This window comes from Ambystoma mexicanum, chromosome 2p, assembly GCF_040938575.1.
Source record: "Ambystoma mexicanum isolate Mex_15411 chromosome 2p, UKY_AmexF1_1, whole genome shotgun sequence".
In the NCBI taxonomy this organism is placed as follows: domain Eukaryota; kingdom Metazoa; phylum Chordata; class Amphibia; order Caudata; family Ambystomatidae; genus Ambystoma; species Ambystoma mexicanum.
This window is the reverse complement of record NC_090923.1, coordinates 624,944,774-624,962,734: the sequence shown is the minus strand read 5'-3', so window position 1 is coordinate 624,962,734 and position 17,961 is coordinate 624,944,774. Positions and strand designations below refer to the sequence as shown.

The 17,961-nt window shown below is 48.0% G+C and overlaps 1 protein-coding gene across 2 annotated transcripts in view; it reads left to right on the top strand.

The window, feature by feature from the left end:
* MON1A (MON1 homolog A, secretory trafficking associated) overlaps positions 1–17,961 on the top strand; it is a 322,574-nt gene that overhangs the window by 194,957 nt on the left and 109,656 nt on the right. The window lies entirely within an intron of this gene.

The window sequence follows — 17,961 nt, the reverse complement described above, 5'->3', positions numbered from 1 at the left end:
GTCCCCCTCGTTCTGACTTTCCCGTTTCCGCACCATTGACCTAGGTCTTCAGGCGCCCTACGGGCGGGTTAATGCACCCAAAATTCTGGGGGTCCTTCAGCAGGAGCTCTCCGGTTGTTGCCTTGTGGGGAGTTAACAAACTCCCATATCGCTCCTGTGGGTATCGATGCTGCTGCGATGCGTCCTGATTCACATGTCGGACGAGCTCCAGGGTTGAGTGGCCTGTGTCATCTGGGGCGTTGCTTCCGCGGCTTGTGCTCTCTGGGTTCAATGTCTGGGATTTGCTCCCTGTCCATCCATTCGCAGGCTTCCCTTGTTGTGTCGAACAGTAGTATTTTGCTGTTGTGTAGCGCTTTCAACCTGGCCGGGTAGAGTAGCATATAGCGTAGGTCTGCATTTTTCAGTCGTGCCTTGGTGTTGATGAATTGGGCTCTCGCCATTTGGACTTGGAATGTGTAGTCCGGGTATATGGCCACTTTGGCTGAGTCTCGTTGTATGCGGCCACCCGCTCTCGAGAATGCGAGGATCGCCTCCCTGTCTCTGTAATTGAGTACTTTGGCTATTACAGGCCTGGGCGGGGCCCCGGGGGGTGGTCGTTTGGTGAGGGACCGGTGCGCCCGTTCAATGGCGAAGCCCTGCGACAGCTTGCCGGCTCCGATTTCTTGCAATAAGAGGTTTTCGATATAGTTCGTGGGGTCATTCCCCTCAATACCTTCAGGGAGTCCGAGGAGTCTAACGTTGTTGCGGCGCGCCCGCCCTTCAGCCTCCTCTGCCCTGTTTTCTAAATTTTGCACCTTTTGCGCCAAGGTGTCCATGTCGTTAAGCAATTGGGTTTTCGCCTCCGTGTTTTCGCGGACTTGGGTCTCTAGTGCTTCGGTGCGATTAGCTATGGCGCAGACATCCTGTCGTAGCAGGTTTAGGTCGATTGCCACGGCGTCAATTTTGGTCTCCATCGTCTTCTGTAAGGCTTTAATGGCTTCCAGTAGCTGTGAGTTTGCCGGCTCCTGGGTCTTTTCCGGAGGAGATGTTATACTGGTGGTGTCAGTGTCCTGGTTGGCTGGGCCGCAGGCCGCATATGTTTCCATGGTTGTCTGCCGCTGTTTGTTTTTGTTGCCTCTTACTGACATTTTGATCTGCTGGGCCGGGCAGGCCGGTGTGTACTGTGGGGCCAGTGGAGTGTTTTGGCTGTAACTCCCTCAGTCTATGTGTGCTGTGCCTCTTGGTCCAGTAGAGGAGGGGCGCGCCTCCAGGCCTGGCGTACGTGCCCCGGGCGGCGGCCGCAGTCGTAGGTCAGCGACCAGCCGGGTCGAGGGCCGGCCCCCCAGTGCGGCAACCCCGGGGCAGGCTCCCGGCCGGCGTCCCACGGGTCTCAATTGTCTCTGCGGCTGATGTGGTGTAGCGAGCTGGGGCGCCTATGTAGGGGGGGGGGCCACTTATTCTTCTTGGGGTGCCAGTGGTGGCGGTTGGAGTCCCCCTTTTTCCCCTCCTTACCGCGTGTGTTGGGCGGTCCTCTCCGCGCTCGCTTCGCCCCGGGTGTGGAGCTGGTCTGGTCCGTGGGGGCTCCGGTGACTCGTGTCGGGCCGCTCGGAGCCGGATTGCCGTCTGGTCTCCCCAGCCCTCGCCAGCAGCTCCGGACTCCGGGTCCTCCTCTGTGGGCGGGCTCGATGGGGCCTTTCACTCCCAGGGGGTCTCGTAGCGCGTCGCTGGCCGTTTCCGTCGGAGTCCTCCAGAATCCCCCCGGGGTTCGGGGGGGGCGCCGGCGCACACGACGCCGCCGCGGAGGGCGCACAGTCCTCCCCCCAGGTGCCGGCCCTCCACTCGGGTGTTGGTCTGGTCCCCGGGACTCCGGCGACCCGTCTCTTCTCGGGCCGCTCGGGGCTTGGTTGCCGTCCGCTCCCCCTCGCCCGTCGCTGGTCACTCTGTGTCGAGCCCCGCAAGAGTCTCCGCGGGACTCGGGGGGGACTCCGGAGTGCAGGCCGTCGCCGCGGGGGGTGTGCAGTTTCGTCTCGGGTGTCGCAGGCTTCGCCAGTCCACGGTGCAGTCAGTTCATGTGCGCCGTGTCTCCTGTGCGACGTCCTCGGCTAGGTGGGCGCCATTTTCCGGGTGCCGGCGTAGTTCAGTGCTGATCGGATATCTTTGCTCCCGAAGGTCGTAGCGTCTCCAGACTTGGCATGCAGGTGCTCTGGGTGCTTAGCTTCGGGTGTCGCGAATTGCAGCGGCAGTGGTGGGATAAAGCCGCAGTTCGGCAGCAGAATCAAGGGCACATCATACGGAGCTACAAGGAGAGAGTCCTGCTTACATGGCGGCTAGCCACGCCCCCGCGCCAGCCCACTTAGACGCCTCGATCCCAGGGCCGGGATTCCCTTAAAGTGAGAGGAGTTCCGAGTGACTGTCCCTTCTTGACATTGGGGGGTGTCATGGAGCCTTTCTTTTGCGTGACTAGTAGGGGTTCCTCCCGATAGGTGGATGTGTGCTTATGCGTTTGTGGCTGTTTCACAGCTACAACATCTCCCACCTGAATCGGAGGCGCTCTCGCACTTTGGCTTGTGTCTGCGTATGCCTTCATTCAAGTCTTCGCCGTCTCATCCCGCTCCCGCACTTCCTTGTCTAGCTCAGGCGGGTGACTGACCTGGTCTGCTTGTGGAAGCTGCGTTTGTGTGTTCCGTCCAAACATTAGTTCCGCAGGAGTCTTCCCCTGGTGCTATGGGGTGTTACTCTGTAATCTCTCATTAGCTGATTCAGTACCTGTTCATACGGCTGTCCCGTTAATTTGGCTATTTGTAACGCTCTCTTTAGATTTGCCATGCAGCGTTTTATCATGCCATTGGCTTGGGGCCAGAGGGTGGTTATTTTCTGATTGTGAAACCCCAGGTAATTTGTGAACAGGGCGAACTGATGCCCTCTGATGGGAGGGCCATTGTCTGTCTTGAGAACCTTGGGAACTCCATACGCAGAGAAGATGCAATCTAGTGCAGGGATGACGTGATGAGCTGCGGTCAATGATATCAAATGGGCTTCCGGATATCGTGAGTATTCATCCATCACCGTTTCCCATATTCCCTGCGGCAGGCCAGACATGATCAGCAGTTCTGGGTGTCAGTTGGGGTGATGAGGCTGCACGTGGGACAAGCTTTCAGAACAGCCTCCACCATTGAGTCCATGTTGGGGAACCAAACGCTCTGAAGAAGCATGCGCTTGGTGGATACCAAGCCCCTGTGGTTTTTCGTGAGCTAGTTCGATGATCTTTGTCATCAGGGCTGAGGGGATTACCAGTTTGCAGTCTTTCAGCAGAAAGTGGTCATCAGATAGTCCGAGCTCGTCCTTCACTTGTATGAGGCGCTCCACTTCCGCATGTATCAGGTCCCCTGCTGCTCTCCCTCTCTCCTTTACCCTCCACCACATGCCCGATTCGAGTCCCTCACATACAGTTTGACAGGCTCGGTCATTTTCTGTTTCTCGCGCTATTATCGCGGTATCGACTCCCTCCGTGGTGGTCTGGTGTATAAGGGATCTGAGGTACCTGTCCGCCACAGAGGGTTCCAGCGCACACCCCTCCTGGGGCCTTCTGGACAGAAAGTCCGCAGGGTTTTCACCTTTCCCCGGCCGATGGACTATCTCAAAAGCATAGTTCTGTAGCCTTAACCCCCACCGGCAAATTCAGGTGGCATTTTTGACTGGGGATTTCCGTACAGGAACAGCAAGGCCTGGTGATCTGTGATGACTCGAAATGGCTTCCCATATAAAAAAAGATGGAAGTGCTCACACGTCCATACTACCGCAAGACCTTCCTTCTCGGCTTGAGAGTAAGCTTGTTCTGTGGAAGAGAGGCTCCTGCTAGCATATGCAACAATGTGTTTTTGGGAGGGGTCTCTCGAGTCCACTTGGGCTAATATGGCTCCCTTTCCCACTGGACTTGCGTCCACTGTTAGTTCAGTTTTGCGGCTTGGGTCGTATGCCATGTTTTCCGCTTTTGCGACTCTTTCCCTGATGACCTCAAAGGCTCTCTGGCAGTCGCCCGTCCAGTGAAATGCAACATTCTGACGAGTTAGTTGTCTCAACAGCACACTGACGGAGGCGAAGTCTTTAATGTATCGGTGCAGTAGCTGGCCAGGCCTAGGAAAGGGCGCAATTCGGATACGTTTGCTGGGGCTGAGGTTTCGTTTAGCGCTGCCACTTTTTCCGGGTCAGGTGTCATGCCCGTCTCTGAAAAGATGTGTCTGAAGAATTTTAATGTGCTCTTACAAAACTCTTGTTTGTTGCGGTTCAGGGTGAGATTTGCGTCGTTCAGGGCTTTGCACACTTCATGAATATCTCGTCGTGCTTGTTTACGTCTGTGCTGAAAATCAGGATATTGTCACTGTAGTTGAGACAGTTTGTAATGTGTTTGATGACACTATGCACCTCGGCCTGAAATATTTCTGTGGCTGAGGACACCCCGAAGCTCAACCTCTTGTACTGGAACAGGCCCATGTGCGTGGCAAAAGTAGTGATGTTCCTACTTTCGGGACTCAGTACAAGTTGATGGTATCCTTTCTCTAGGTCCAGTTTGGAGAATACCTTGGCTCCGTTCAGTAGGTGGATCATGTCCGTGATGCGGGGAGCCGGATGCCACTCCCGTCTGATGGCTTGATTTGGGCGCCTCATTTCCACGCACAGTCATATGACTTCTGACCCTTTCTTGGGCACGGGCACAATCAGGGATACCCAGGTGGTGGGGCCCATGGTGTGCTCAATGATGTCATGCTCGAGCAGTTTGTGTAGCTCATCCTCTACTTTCTTCTGGATGTTGACGGGGATCCCTCTACAGGGCTATGCTACCAGGCGTATTGAGTCATCCACGTGAAGTTTGATCTGTCTGTTTTTTGGCTTGCCAATGCCTTTGAATATACAGGGATATAGGTTGCTGACCATCTCCACTGGGTCGATATACTTGTGGACCATGATGTTGTACAAGATGTAAATGAGTCCCATGTCAGCGGCGGCTTTGAAGCTTAGAACGCAGCCGCTGTCTGTCTTGGTGGCCAGAACATGTATGGGTACTTTCATCTCGTGTCCTTTTGTAGTGACAGGGACCATTGAATTGTCCTAGACATTTAAGGGGTGCTTTGGCGCCATAGGCGTATATGTCTACTGTTGCGGGGTGTAGCTTTGGCTGCTGGGGTAGTTCTTTGTAGATGTTTTCACTGACCGCATTCACTGTGGCTCCCGTGTCAATGAGAATGTCGGTTGCTCATTCAACTTGATGATTAGGGTAGGGCTATGCGCCATGGCGGTGGGGTTGCCTAGGGCGTACACATATGCTCTCTTCTTCTGGTCGTTCCCCGACGAGCTTGTGAGGAACTGTTCTACTAGGTACCGCACGTGGCGCCTTGATCTGCGCTCTGGCCTTGCACGCATGACCTATCTTCGTCTCTCTTCTGCTTGTCCTCCCCTGAGTCTTTCTCGTGGATCAGGGTTTGGTTGAGTAGGCAGGTTTTGGGTGCTTGCATTCGGGAGAAGGCCTGATGATCCGGTGCCTCGCACCTTGGGTCGGGATGGGTTGTCTCTGGTTCGGTCTCTCCCTTTATCCCTGAACAGTCTGCAGACCGCCTTGAAGTGACCGTCCTCGCCACAGGAGGCGCAACGTTGTCCAATGGCTGGGCATGTACCATCATGGGGATATTCAAACCCGCACTTGCAGCACAAAAGTTATTCCGCCTTCCTCTCTAACTGGAGCCTGTGAAGGTTCTCTCCCGGGTTGGCCCTTCCGAAGCTCTCCACCTGACTCTATGGCCCTCTTGACCCTGGCGAGTGCCAGTATCTCCTCCAGCGTGCAGGATTTTTGTAACTGCTTTCTCCGGAAGGCCTGTGATTCGCACCCTGATATGATCTGAGACCTCAGTGCCTCGGTCTTGGAGTAGTTAGGAAAGTCACAGTGTTTCCTCTTAGTGCGTAGGTGCATTACGTAAGCATCCATCGTCTCACCTTTGATTTGTTTGGTACTGTGAAACAGGTGTCTCTCATAATCCATGTTGGTGTGTAGAGCGAAATAGGCTGCCAGCGCATCCTTGAGGTCTTGGATGGAGTCTATGGAGTCAGGGGGCATTTCGTCAATGATGACGCGCATGGCGGACCCTACTGCGAGCTTCTACAGGCATATTTGCTGTGCATCTGCGATTGGCCCAGTGGCCCCCATGTATAGGTCGAAGTCTCTTATCAACTTGGTCCATCTGGGACCCATGTTGCTGGTGTCGGTGACGTCAAAAACGCTGGGCATTTGTGCGGCCAGTGTGTCTGGTAAACGGTATGGTGCTTGATCTGGTGCCTGTGGACCTGGAGCCGGGGGCCCGTTGTCCTGGGCGTGTGCCCCTTGATTTTTCTCCTGCCCCGACATTTCTCCTGTTCTGGGGATGGATCTTTGCATTGGGTACTTCCTGAATCAAAACTGCTTCCTGCCGATGCTCCCCCAGTTTAGATGGCAGCCTTCTTTAGGGACGAGCACCATCAGTTATAGTAGTCCCTGGGGTGAGGCCCCCTGCCTCATTATGCCACCTTTCTTGGGCCTTAGTCGAGCCTGCACTCGCTGGGGTCTGATGGCCGCCTTTAAAAGGCACAAGCACCATGAGCCGTGTCTCTGGTTGGGTGGGCGGGGCTTCCACAGCACTTGCTGTGATCTGGAGCTCCGTAGGATGGCACGTGCCTCTGTTCTGAATCACCGCTGCGGCCCGGGTGATGTTTCAGCCTCCCTGCTGCCTCCTTCTCACGCTCCACAGCTCCCGCCACGTCGTGATCGCTGCTGCGGCCTGGGTGTGGATGCTGCTCTCTGCAGCGTTGTGGGACGCCCCCCCCTTCGTTCTCGCGGCCTCGGGCGCACCCGCTCCTCACCATGTGTGCGACGCCTCCAAGCGACCACTTGCTCTCCTTCCTGCGGTGCAGCCGCGCACTCCAGGCTGCCTTCCTCGTCGTCAGTGTTGTGGCGTGGGTAGGCCAGAGAGTGCGTGTGACGCAGCAGGAAATAACACGGACGTAGGTCTTCAACAATATGTCTTACTTTATTCAATTCCAACATTACTCTGCCCCTTCCCCCGCCCCCTCCCTGTCACTTCCCTTCCCCATATCAGTTCCCCTTTCCAACACCCGCCTCCCGTACCCATGGCGATGTCAACGTGACAGCTTTCTATTTTCTGAGCAGGTTCCTATTGAGGCCCATTGCATTTTTGTTACGCAAATGTACATGCTTCTTGGAGTAGAGCAGCTCAGAGTAGTTGGGTTGTAGGTCAACGCAAATCGGATTGTAACAGTCTGTTATTACCAGAAATGCTACTTGGAACCTAACGGGACTGTCTGCTTTCTCCTGGAATTGCTGAGCAGGGTTAAACAGATCTCCATGGAACATGGCCAGTCACTAGCGTGTTGCCAAAGCTGGACAGTTGTCGCAGCGGGACTGCTTGGGAGCTAGCTTAAGGAGAGGGGTTGGAGGCACCCATCAAAAGCTGGCGTTGTCCATTCTGAGTCTGGGTATCAAATATATTTCAGTGCTTCATTCTGTGAAATTCCAGAGTGGGGGCTGTCTGTGGCTGGGTTCAGGGGCTCACTGGTGATTGTATGTGAGTGGATTGACTATATGTATTTTGGGAGGGTCACGAATGGTAGAATTTGGGCTGTTTAGCTCAGTCTGTTCATCAGGCTGAAGAGAGGGTGCTGATGCCTGTGCTAGTGGTCTGTCAGATGGTGGATTCAACAAGGTTTGGAATATCTTCAGAAGATTTTGTTGGCGAGGTTCGCCTTGCATGATGGATAGAGCCGGCTATAACCTTTTTTGGTTTTCGAAATTGTCAAATTGGTTCTTGTGACAAGGCCAATGATCATGTCCAGAGATGTCCTTATGGGCTGGCAAAAGGGGCTTGTGTAATTCGGTGCCCATTATTTACAAAAGGTGTCGGGATGTTTTATGGTGCTCTGCTCAAGTTCTAAAACTGCTGCCTGAATGTTGTTCACAACTACATTCTGTTCTGACCAATTCATCCTGTACAGCTTTCTGCATTCACTATAGAACACACAATGGGCCTGGTTCACAAATTATTTTTTTTTTGGCGCCAGTGAGAAAATGCACTAACCTATCTCATCCTTTGTGCCTAAAAAAGTGCACCCAAGTCCATAAATGGCCTCTGAATGTTTGCATATTAGATGCTGACATCGAGATGCTTTTTTTCACTCCCTTTGATCATTTGCGCTAGTTGGAGGGCATTTTTGTGCATTTCAATGCGCATCCCGAATCCACAGATGGGATGCGCTTTGGAATACGCAAATTTGAAATCTGTTCAGTTGAACCTGTTTGAACTAGTTGCTGGGGAAGGCCCAATGCAATAGATTCATTTCCGAACCTATCACGCTTTTTCTTTGAAGTGGGAGAGCAGTGGTACTAACAACTGCTCTCCCATTCGCCTTTAAACAAGGATAGAAATGCATTTTTATTTTGTACTGCCTTTCACAGTGTCAGGGCGGGGGGGTGCTGTGCCTCTGAAATAAGCTCCAAGCACTCGCGTAGGTGCTGGATACTTGTGCTACTGTTCAGCCACCCTTGAAACGCACAAGTCACCTTTGAGAATAAGCTGACCTGCACATTTCTAAAATGAGCGCAAATGAAAAAAGCGCTTCCTCTGCTGCATACCCCTGTATCCCGTAGAGCACTAGCGATTGGCTAGAGTAGGGACAGATGGAAATTCCCTGGGGAGTCAGTTAGCCAGCGTCTTATGGAGTCCAGATAAAGACATACATTAGAGGTCACCGATCAATAGCTCTAACATGAAGACATGGACGCCTGTGCTAGGGAAGGGTCCCCAGGAAGACCAGGGCGACAGCCCTTGTACTGATGCTGAGCCTCACGAGTATTCATACCATCTGTGGCACTCGGTAGTCTTTTCATTCCTTTAGGTGGCCTTGTAACATGCCATGTGCATCTTTTTAGTGCTCTTGTCTGATTCTGTCGTTTAGTGGTTTCAGTGGACCAGTCAAAAAAAGTATTGCATTGCTTTTGGTGGGCCTTGGCTCCATGCGACTCCAATGTGCCTTGTAATCGTATAATTGTATTCAAATCAAATGTAGGTCTCTCCCTTTAGGGAATTGCTTTGTGGCATTATCCTTTGTAAAATATCACCATTGTTGCAGAAATGTACTAGTTTTAAGCAAGTAATGTATGTACATATAAGAAGCTGGACTCCCTTTAGGAGGAGTGGCACTTGCTTAGACAGACCAATTCCCATTCTTACCAGTGTAAGAAGAGGAAAGAATTACACATGGGTCCATACCACTCTACACAATGCCTCTCCACACTGTGGCAAGACCAGGGTTCTGATCCGACATCGGCTCGTTAGTGTTGCTCTTTCACCATGCCACTTGCCATAGTGCTGAGACAAGGATAAAGGGGAAGCACACAGGAGCTGAAAACACATGGTGAGGAAAGACAGAACACGGAAAAAGCCTAATCCAAAAGGTGAAAATCGGGAAAAATAGAAAGGGAAGCGGTTTATAGAAAGAAAGAAAGAAAACCAGAGAATAAAATAAATAAACAAATGAGGTCAAAGTTACAAATGTCATCTTACGGAGGACATAGGATCTGAGACAACTCGCAATGGAAAGAAGACTCATATAAATCCACCAAAGTCACATTTACCTAGGCATGGCCTGTTATACAGCTGAACTGAAACTGTGGCTTGTGGTCTCTGATCTATCGCAGCACATATATACTAGGTTCTGAGGGAAGACCAACAAAACGCTGATAAATGCACTCATACGAGTCACTTGTTGGCACCCAGAACCTATCCCCGGTTATAACGCCTGGTGAGGACGGCAGGGTAGTCGTGGCGGTCACATAACACTTTCGAATTGCCTGTTGCACGTATATTTTTGAAAACAAAGAATCAAAATAAGATTAAACAAAACTCTTTCAATCTGTCAAAAGTCGGGTCCAGACAGGACAATTTCACCAGGAAATTCAGGGGAGTCGCCTCTCGCTCACATTTCAACACTCTGTTATAGATTTAGATCGTAATTGTGGTAAATATAGGAGCTTGCTGGAACATTCTATGTTATTAGTGAGGCAGTGCAAAGTGAAGGTCTTACATTTCAATTAGTAAAGTGTTCTTCATTCTACCATGGGCATTTCATTTGTGGGCTTTGTTATTAGGCAGATAAGGCTGTAGCTATGATGGCGTGTATTCGGTTAATGTGATATATCACTGTGTTTATAAGCAACCAGTGCCAGACAGCGAAGTCCATGAGTATTACGACATGCACTCTGTAAAGCTTCTCATGTGAAAGTGGTGTACCTTACTGCAATTTAAACATGAAAAGTTATTTACCTTTTTCTTTTCTTTCTTTTCACTTTCTCGTTTCCCTTATTACAGAGCACAAACCAAAATGGTTTCAGGTGCATTATTTCTGTCTGACAAGTGTCACATGGCCGAGGGAGTACACAACTACTGACAGCAGAATAAGTGTAAAGGCTTTTATCAAACAATAGTAAAACATATGACTATTTATGGTCCAGGATGGCTGCAACATAACGTTTCTCTGGAGTTGTAGTTCTTAAACTGAGGATTATAAATGAAGGACATTGACCAAAAAGGCATTCAGAATATTCCAGACAGGAAGGTTTCCTGTTTTTGTCGCTCTAACATTCAGTGTTTATCACTTCTTCTGGGGACCACAAGAGATAGATATATATATATATATATGAGAGAGAGAGATCTCTCGCTCTCGCTCTCGCTCTCTCTCTCTTTCTCGCTCTCTCTCTCTCTCTCTCCTTCCCTAAGCCAAGTGTCCCTTTCTTACTGAGTTCCCTCTTCTAGGGCCCAGGGGCTCATGCCTCTGTTCTTTTACTCAGGATTATGCTGCCCAGGTATGTGGTGAATTGCTCACTAATCTGCACCCTGGGATATAGTGCCCTGCTTACTCATATACCAATCTACCCTGTTGTCACCAACAGGTAACCCCTTTGCAGTCTAACGGGGTCAATCGACCGCCTACTATTCGTGGCATGTACCAATATTCCTATGTATTAAGAACTTTTCACAATCAATCAATTCAAAGTAACAATTAAGCAATTTTCTTAGTGCATAAAAAGTGTTTACCATATCCCTCACCCAGGGATATGTTAGCCTGTTCACTAATCTGCACCCAGGGATATAGTGCCCTAAGGATACAGTCTGCACCTAGGCATATAGTGCCTTCCTCACTCTTTTCACTGAAGCACACCCCGCTTCTGGGTTCACAGGGCTCTCTTCTTCTACTACACGTCTTCTCTTCTGGGGTCAAATTGTCTCTCTTTCTCTCTCGCTCTCACTGCCTCTCTCTGGCTCCGTCCTCTCTCTCTCCCCCCTTCTCTCTCTGTCTCTCTACGTCTAACCTGGATTTCTTTCTTTTGGGCTCAAGGAGCTCTCCTCACTGGAACCAATTCTTCTTCTGGAGTCCTAGGGGCTCTGTGAAGGCATCATGAAGCAAGACACAGACAACAGATTCACTTTCCGTAATAGGTGAGACTAGGTGCATTGCCGGAATGCATTGAGGAGGGCATTCCCTACATTAATGTGGAAGATTAGCAGGACCTTTACTGCGGTTTTGAAGTCCTCGGGTGGAAGGCAGGGTTTTTATCTTCTGTAGGAGCGTTATCTAGTACTAGTTGGGTTGTTCCTTTTTGTTGATTTGTTGTCAAAAGGAGAGCATGTGGTATATAATGAACTCAAGTGATTTGGCAGTTGGGGCCAGGTAAGGTGCGAAGCTGTTAAGGTGCATGCAGTTTAGTTACACTTGAATGGTTTTCTGCGTAGATGAATGACGGAGTGGAGCATGGTTTTCCGTCCTCCGTTCAGACCCGCCTTCTGGTTAGAAAAACATTGACTCAGTTACTGGGAACTATAGTGCCCCACACTTCTTTATTGGCTTTCATAGAGTGTGTCTTGGCTGTTGCTTCAGCCCTCAAAGTTTGGCAGTGGTCATCATGTAAGCTTCCACTGGGCACTCACTCCTGATATCCTTAAGCCTTTTGATCGGACCATTCACTGTGCTAAATGCACGAATGGTGCCACCCTAAGAGTTTATCAGGCCTACCTCTAATGGTGTAATTTATCATTTGGCCTGTTGGCTTCTAAGTGCATTCTGTTAGCGTAAGCCTCCCCACCAGTGGATACACGTTATTTGGAGTGACATTCTGGGGAGTAGATGTGTTCCCCCAGTTCCCACCCCTTTCCACATTTCTACAGTCTCCACCCCCAGATGCCCCCCCCCACCTAATTTCTCCTTCTCTCCGGTATCTCTGCTAATGTCTGCCCACTTTCCTACTGCCATTTATGTCCTATCATCCTGTTTTCTTTGTTCCTCTTTCCCCCTTCTCCATCATTGTCTTTCCCTCCTGTTCACCCTTTACCCCTCCTCTGTTCTTTCTGTTAAGGATTTCAATCAGGCAATACACCCTGGTCTCAGCCTAGTATTCAGTGCGCAAATTGAATACTTATTTTAGTGTCTATATTTTCAATATTCTGAGTGATCTACCACTCGTATCACACCCCTTCTCAAAATACCCCCAGGTGTCAGGCTGGTTGGTAAAGGTAATACTTATTTATTTAAAATTCAAATCACACGTTTTAATATATGGGGCAGCAATCACCAATGTGGTGACAATACAAATAAGAAAGTAGGTAATGCAGTTGAATTTACTTTTAGCAACACAAAGTATAAAACACAGAGAAAAGAACAGTTTGGGCTTGTTGGAAAGATAGCACTTGAGTTAAGATTTCCCCCTGCAAATTTCTCAACTCACAAATGAGCAATTCTACACAGATATAAGGGGGCAGCAGGTATTCAGGAATAAAAAACAAGTCACAGAATTTAGATACAATCTTCCCTCCCCAAACAAGAGAGAAAAACGATTTGGAAATCTTACACTTTCAAAATGACATCCGAAAATTGCTGAGCTGAGCAAAACAATGAAAAGTGTGCATAAATCCTTAAATCAATATACATTCCTATGGGAGCAACACTGGAAAGATCCTAACAAATATAAGCTATAGTATGAGCAACAGTAAACACTTTGAATCTTAATGGAAGTTTGGAAATGATGGAAAACAATCACACATGTACACTTTTGCAGAAATGCGAATTCCCGCCTAAAATTCACTAAACGGGTTTTTAAGAAAAACAGGGTTTCTGTGTTGGGATGTAGCTACATGTCTTATGGTTGTCAGAGTTGAAATGAAGTCTCTAGCTATTAAATTGAGGAAGTAATGCAAGGTTGAATGAGAGATGTTTTTAGAAAAATAGAGCAGAGAAAAACCGAAAATCGGTTTGAAAATGACAGGTTAATTTTACTTAAACTAGATTTAATGGCTTAGAAAAAGAGAATACCACCCGTGAATCTCCGCAGTTACATGGCCGCTTGTAACCCTTCATGTGGCGGATACCCCGTTTTCTTTATGGGAATTACTTCATTTAATCAAAATCACTAATGGCTTATGGTCTAGTAAAACAATGAAGAGAACATTGGCGCTAATGCTAGGAATTACAAACAGGGTTGCAAGAATGATTCGGACAATATCATAGGTTCTTTAGGTAAAGATAGGATGGTTGAGAGATTGGGATAGGGCAAGGCAAAATATGCTATGGTTTACTATGATTCCTATTAATACTTACAGTCCACTTTAATTTAAGATTTTGGACTGTCAGGGTCTCTGGTCATCACACGCATTGGGACTAAAGGACAGCAGGGCACATCTGGCGGAATTGGGTCAGCTGGTGAGTTCTGGTCACCTGGACTGGCACCTTGGACTGGACTGCACTGGTTACTGGAGACCGGAGATCAGTGGGATGGTGAGTTTGGCGTAGGCAAGTATTTAGTTGTAGCAAGCCAGACTGGATCAAAAATGCTTCCCTTAAGTTTTGGGATTGCTTCAGAATTTGGGCCTAGCTGGAAAGGAGTTCAGCAATGCAGAGGCCTTGGCTTTGCAAAGAAATCTGGAATCAGGAACTAAGATGGAGAATTCAGGAACAGGGCGCCACGCGGAAATCAGAATCAGTGTGTTTCTGTGTGTTGTGAGGTTCCCTTATTTAACATGCTAAATGACATCATCAAGATTATGGCAGGGGCAGACTTACTATCCACACCCACAATGCTATGATTGGTCAAGAGCACAGTTTCTGTCTTGCTCTTTACTGGTTGGATGACAGAAATGGTTGTCATGTTTTATGAGATGATCTGGAAACCTCCCATAGTTATTGGGACCAAAATCTAACTTTCCCACAAATAAATATTTATGTATTTATGCTCTCTAAGAAAATCAGATACATAAATTACATATTTCATGGGTCACATCCCAATCCAACTCCCAAGTCGGTGGGACCTGGTTTAGTCTTTCTGTTGAATTTTGGCAATTTTTACCATAAAAGGTTTGGCCTAACATTTCCCAATTCTATACATATATGCGCGATTACCCCTAGAATATGAGTACACAATATTATATTTGCAACATTAATAGTTTCTGCGCAATTGGTCATTCTTTATAACTTCTGTTCCTTACGCAGTAAGACATTCTACCAAGTTTTCAAATGAATAGCAGAAATTCAAATTTAGGTGTATGTACTTTTCATCCTTTTTCTTATTCTTGCTGCCAAGTTAAATGTCTTGAAGTTCAGTGGCAAAATTAGCATTTTAAACCCAAAAGTCACATGTCAGTTTTTTTTTTTTTTGTGAGCAAATGGCAAATCCTTTGAAGTTGAATGAGGTGCCCCCTCCCTGGAGAGTGGAGCTTCCTGCCCCTCCCCTGGCAGGGTGAGTGTCCAAGCCTGCTATTGTCTTCGCCTGAGGCAAAGACAAATGTCTAATGAAGTCCCTTTGTCATGGGTAATCAAGGCCTCCCAGCAGCAATTAGCCTTTCCTGCCAGCAGTGGACGTGTCAACCTTTCTCAGGCTAAGAACTGTCAGAGCAGGGTTGTTTTTTTTATATAGTTGATTAACTTACACTGGGTTTAGCTCTAAGTTTCATCTTTTAAATCTTTCATTTAAAGTTATAAAATTAAATCAGCTTATAGGTGGATTTTTAACATTAGCAATCCTTTGACATTCTTTAAGAATTAAGCCTTTACACAAAAATATACTTTACAACAGGGGATTTTGCTCTTCATTCCTGAAAAAGCACATTAAACTTATTTCTTTAAATCCGATTTTCATCGGCAGCAAATACACATTTTAGTCCGCATTAGTTCTTCCCTTGAGTGCTGGAGTTGTTTGCAGCCTGGATACATGTATCATGCCTTTGTTTAGAGTTTCTCTCTGCACAGCTGATTCTATACTTGTTGCAAAGTTTTAGCTCCGTTTGCCTTCCCGTGGAAAAATGAAAACCAAGTCCCTGGTTTGCTTTTACAAAGATACTGTTGCCAGGAGCTGTCATTCAATGAGGCCCGGTTCCTCTGAACCACACTGGATGATCCTGGGCATTGCAGGGCCCTTTTAATCTCAATGGTTCAGTAGAAATGAATGGATCTAGCACCAAAATAGCACTTTTTATGGTTGAAAAGCTGACATTTTAAAGAGGCATTTTGGGTTTACAGCAAAGTACTGCTGCTTCTTTCCTTTGGTCCATGTTGAATGTTGCAGAGCACACTGGCACATTCCTGCAGTGATTACTCTGGTTTTACCCCACCTGAAATAGGGTTGGCAGGGCGGTGCAGCCATTTTTTGGTTATTACAAAACGCAGTTTCAAGATTTTGGCGCGCACAGGAGTCAGCGCAGTCATTTTGGGCTGTTTCCCTCACCATGGCAGTAAAGTGATGTAGTGAGGCACATTGGAAAGGGTCAAAATATCCCACATTTCTCGTCCTTTTTCACCTTGCCCTGTTTTACTATTCTTTCCTCCTCTCATCCTCCTTTGCCTCCTCCCTGCTCCACCATGTTATTCTTTTGCCATGTACAACCCCTTCTCCTTTTCTCTCTTCTCAACCTCCTTGCTGCTCCATCACACTCCCCTTCTCTCCCACACCATCCTATCTACTTCTTTCTCTCCTTTCTACCTCATTGTTGCCCAATCACACTCTACTCTCTTGCACTGCCTACCACACTGTCTTCTACATACTCCAACACTGAACACCTGCACTTAACCATTAAGCATCTGCTTAAATAGGGCTGCTGGGTTGTATGATTGTGTGCAGGTGTGTATGCTGTTCAAGTGTCCATGAATTGATTTACAGCTATGTGGACTTAAAATTCCCCATGTGGGGTCAGTTGGAGAGCGGACAATCCACAGCTCTGCCTCCTGATGTTACAATAGGTCTGGTCACCAATTTGAAACTAGTAGGACTGCAGTTTTGATTCCCATAATCTTTCAGGCGATACTGGTGAATAAAATGTAAATCAAATCTTTGTGCTTTCGGCTGATGATTGTGGTTTCCTGTGAATGGTAAACACAGCCCCGGCTTCATGAGAAGCTCTGACAGATTTCTCCTTCTGAATCATTCAGGTCTTACTGTTGGCATAGCAGGGCATGCAGGCTCGTGACCCAGTAGTTCTCTGAGTGGCTCCCTTCAACTTGTAGTTATATAAAATATCAAGAGGGGACACACGGTAACTGTTTCAGTAATATAATCTCTACTGATCATACATACTCTGCTTTTATTTGCACATTAATAGGAAGATAATTTTTACCCTGATCTCATTTGTAATGGAACTTGATTGCCACCCTTCTCTGATGAATATCCTAAGTGCATTTCTATTCTAAATGTACTGTTCGACACAGCCCATGTTTATTTCCTGTTCTTCATTTCATTGTTTTAAGGATCTCCATGGACTTGTGCCTCATATCTCCTCCTTTAAATCTGACTATTCTATTCAGCCAGTCACTTGCTTGGTTCCTCATCCCTTTTTCTTCTGGCTGTTTCCTGTCCTCCCTCTGCTCAGACCCACTTCTGTTGATGTTCTCTTCTTGCTCTTAAACTGCCTCTATCTGTATGTATTGCCCTCACTCTTGCAGGAATGCGGGGGCCACACAACCTGGGCTTTATGAAATATGACCTTGGATAGGCCCACACTCTAGGAGAAATACAGGATTAAATTGGCCCTTAGGGCCAGGTAAGTTATAGAGCATTTGGACGGTGGACGATGAGGGGGAGGAAATAGAAAGCCATGGGTATAAAGTGCCCACAAAGACAAACCAGAGTGCAAGGTGTCTGGGCTTGGTCAGGAGGTGGACCAAAAGATCAAGAGGATGGGGGACATAGTAGCTGAGTGCCGAGGAGTTGGTGGCAGTGGTGGATGCAAGTGCAGGTCAAGGTACTGCACGTGGGAAAGCGGTACTTAGCTGAGTGAAAATTTGACGTAGTGTGTGTGTGTGTGTGTGTGTTGGGGGTAAGTGTTGGGGAGAGGGGTGAGCGAGATAGGAGAGTGAGTGGGGGACAATATAGGAGGTGAGTTGAGGGTAGTTGGAATAGAGGCTAATGGAGAGAGAAGCAAGTAGGAGGAGCTGCAAGATGATGGAGAGGAGTCAATGGGAGCAAGAGGGAGAGCATCTGAAACGGGCATAATCTTGAACCATGCTGATATAATCCTGGGAGAACACTAGAACAAAGAACCTTTCGGACAGTGCGTAAGACAGAGCATGTTTTGGCCCTCACGTAAAGGTTCAGCTAGACTAAACAATACGGGTTACCAAGCTCTAGTTTTGATTTTTGCCTGGGCGTTAGGGAAGTGTGGGTTAGGGTGGAGGGAGCCAACGGGAAGTAGGAGAACCATGCAGGGAAACTCACTAGGTTGGCCAACCTGTAGCTTCACACAATCATTATAAAGACTTTTTATGATCTGCACATAATAACCCTTGAACAATCATTTGGATTCTGGAGTTTTTTAAAGCCATCCATGACACAAAGCAAAACACGTTCATCTATACGACTTGACTGTCATGGCAATGTGTTGTATGTTCATAGCGTTTCATCAGGAGTGT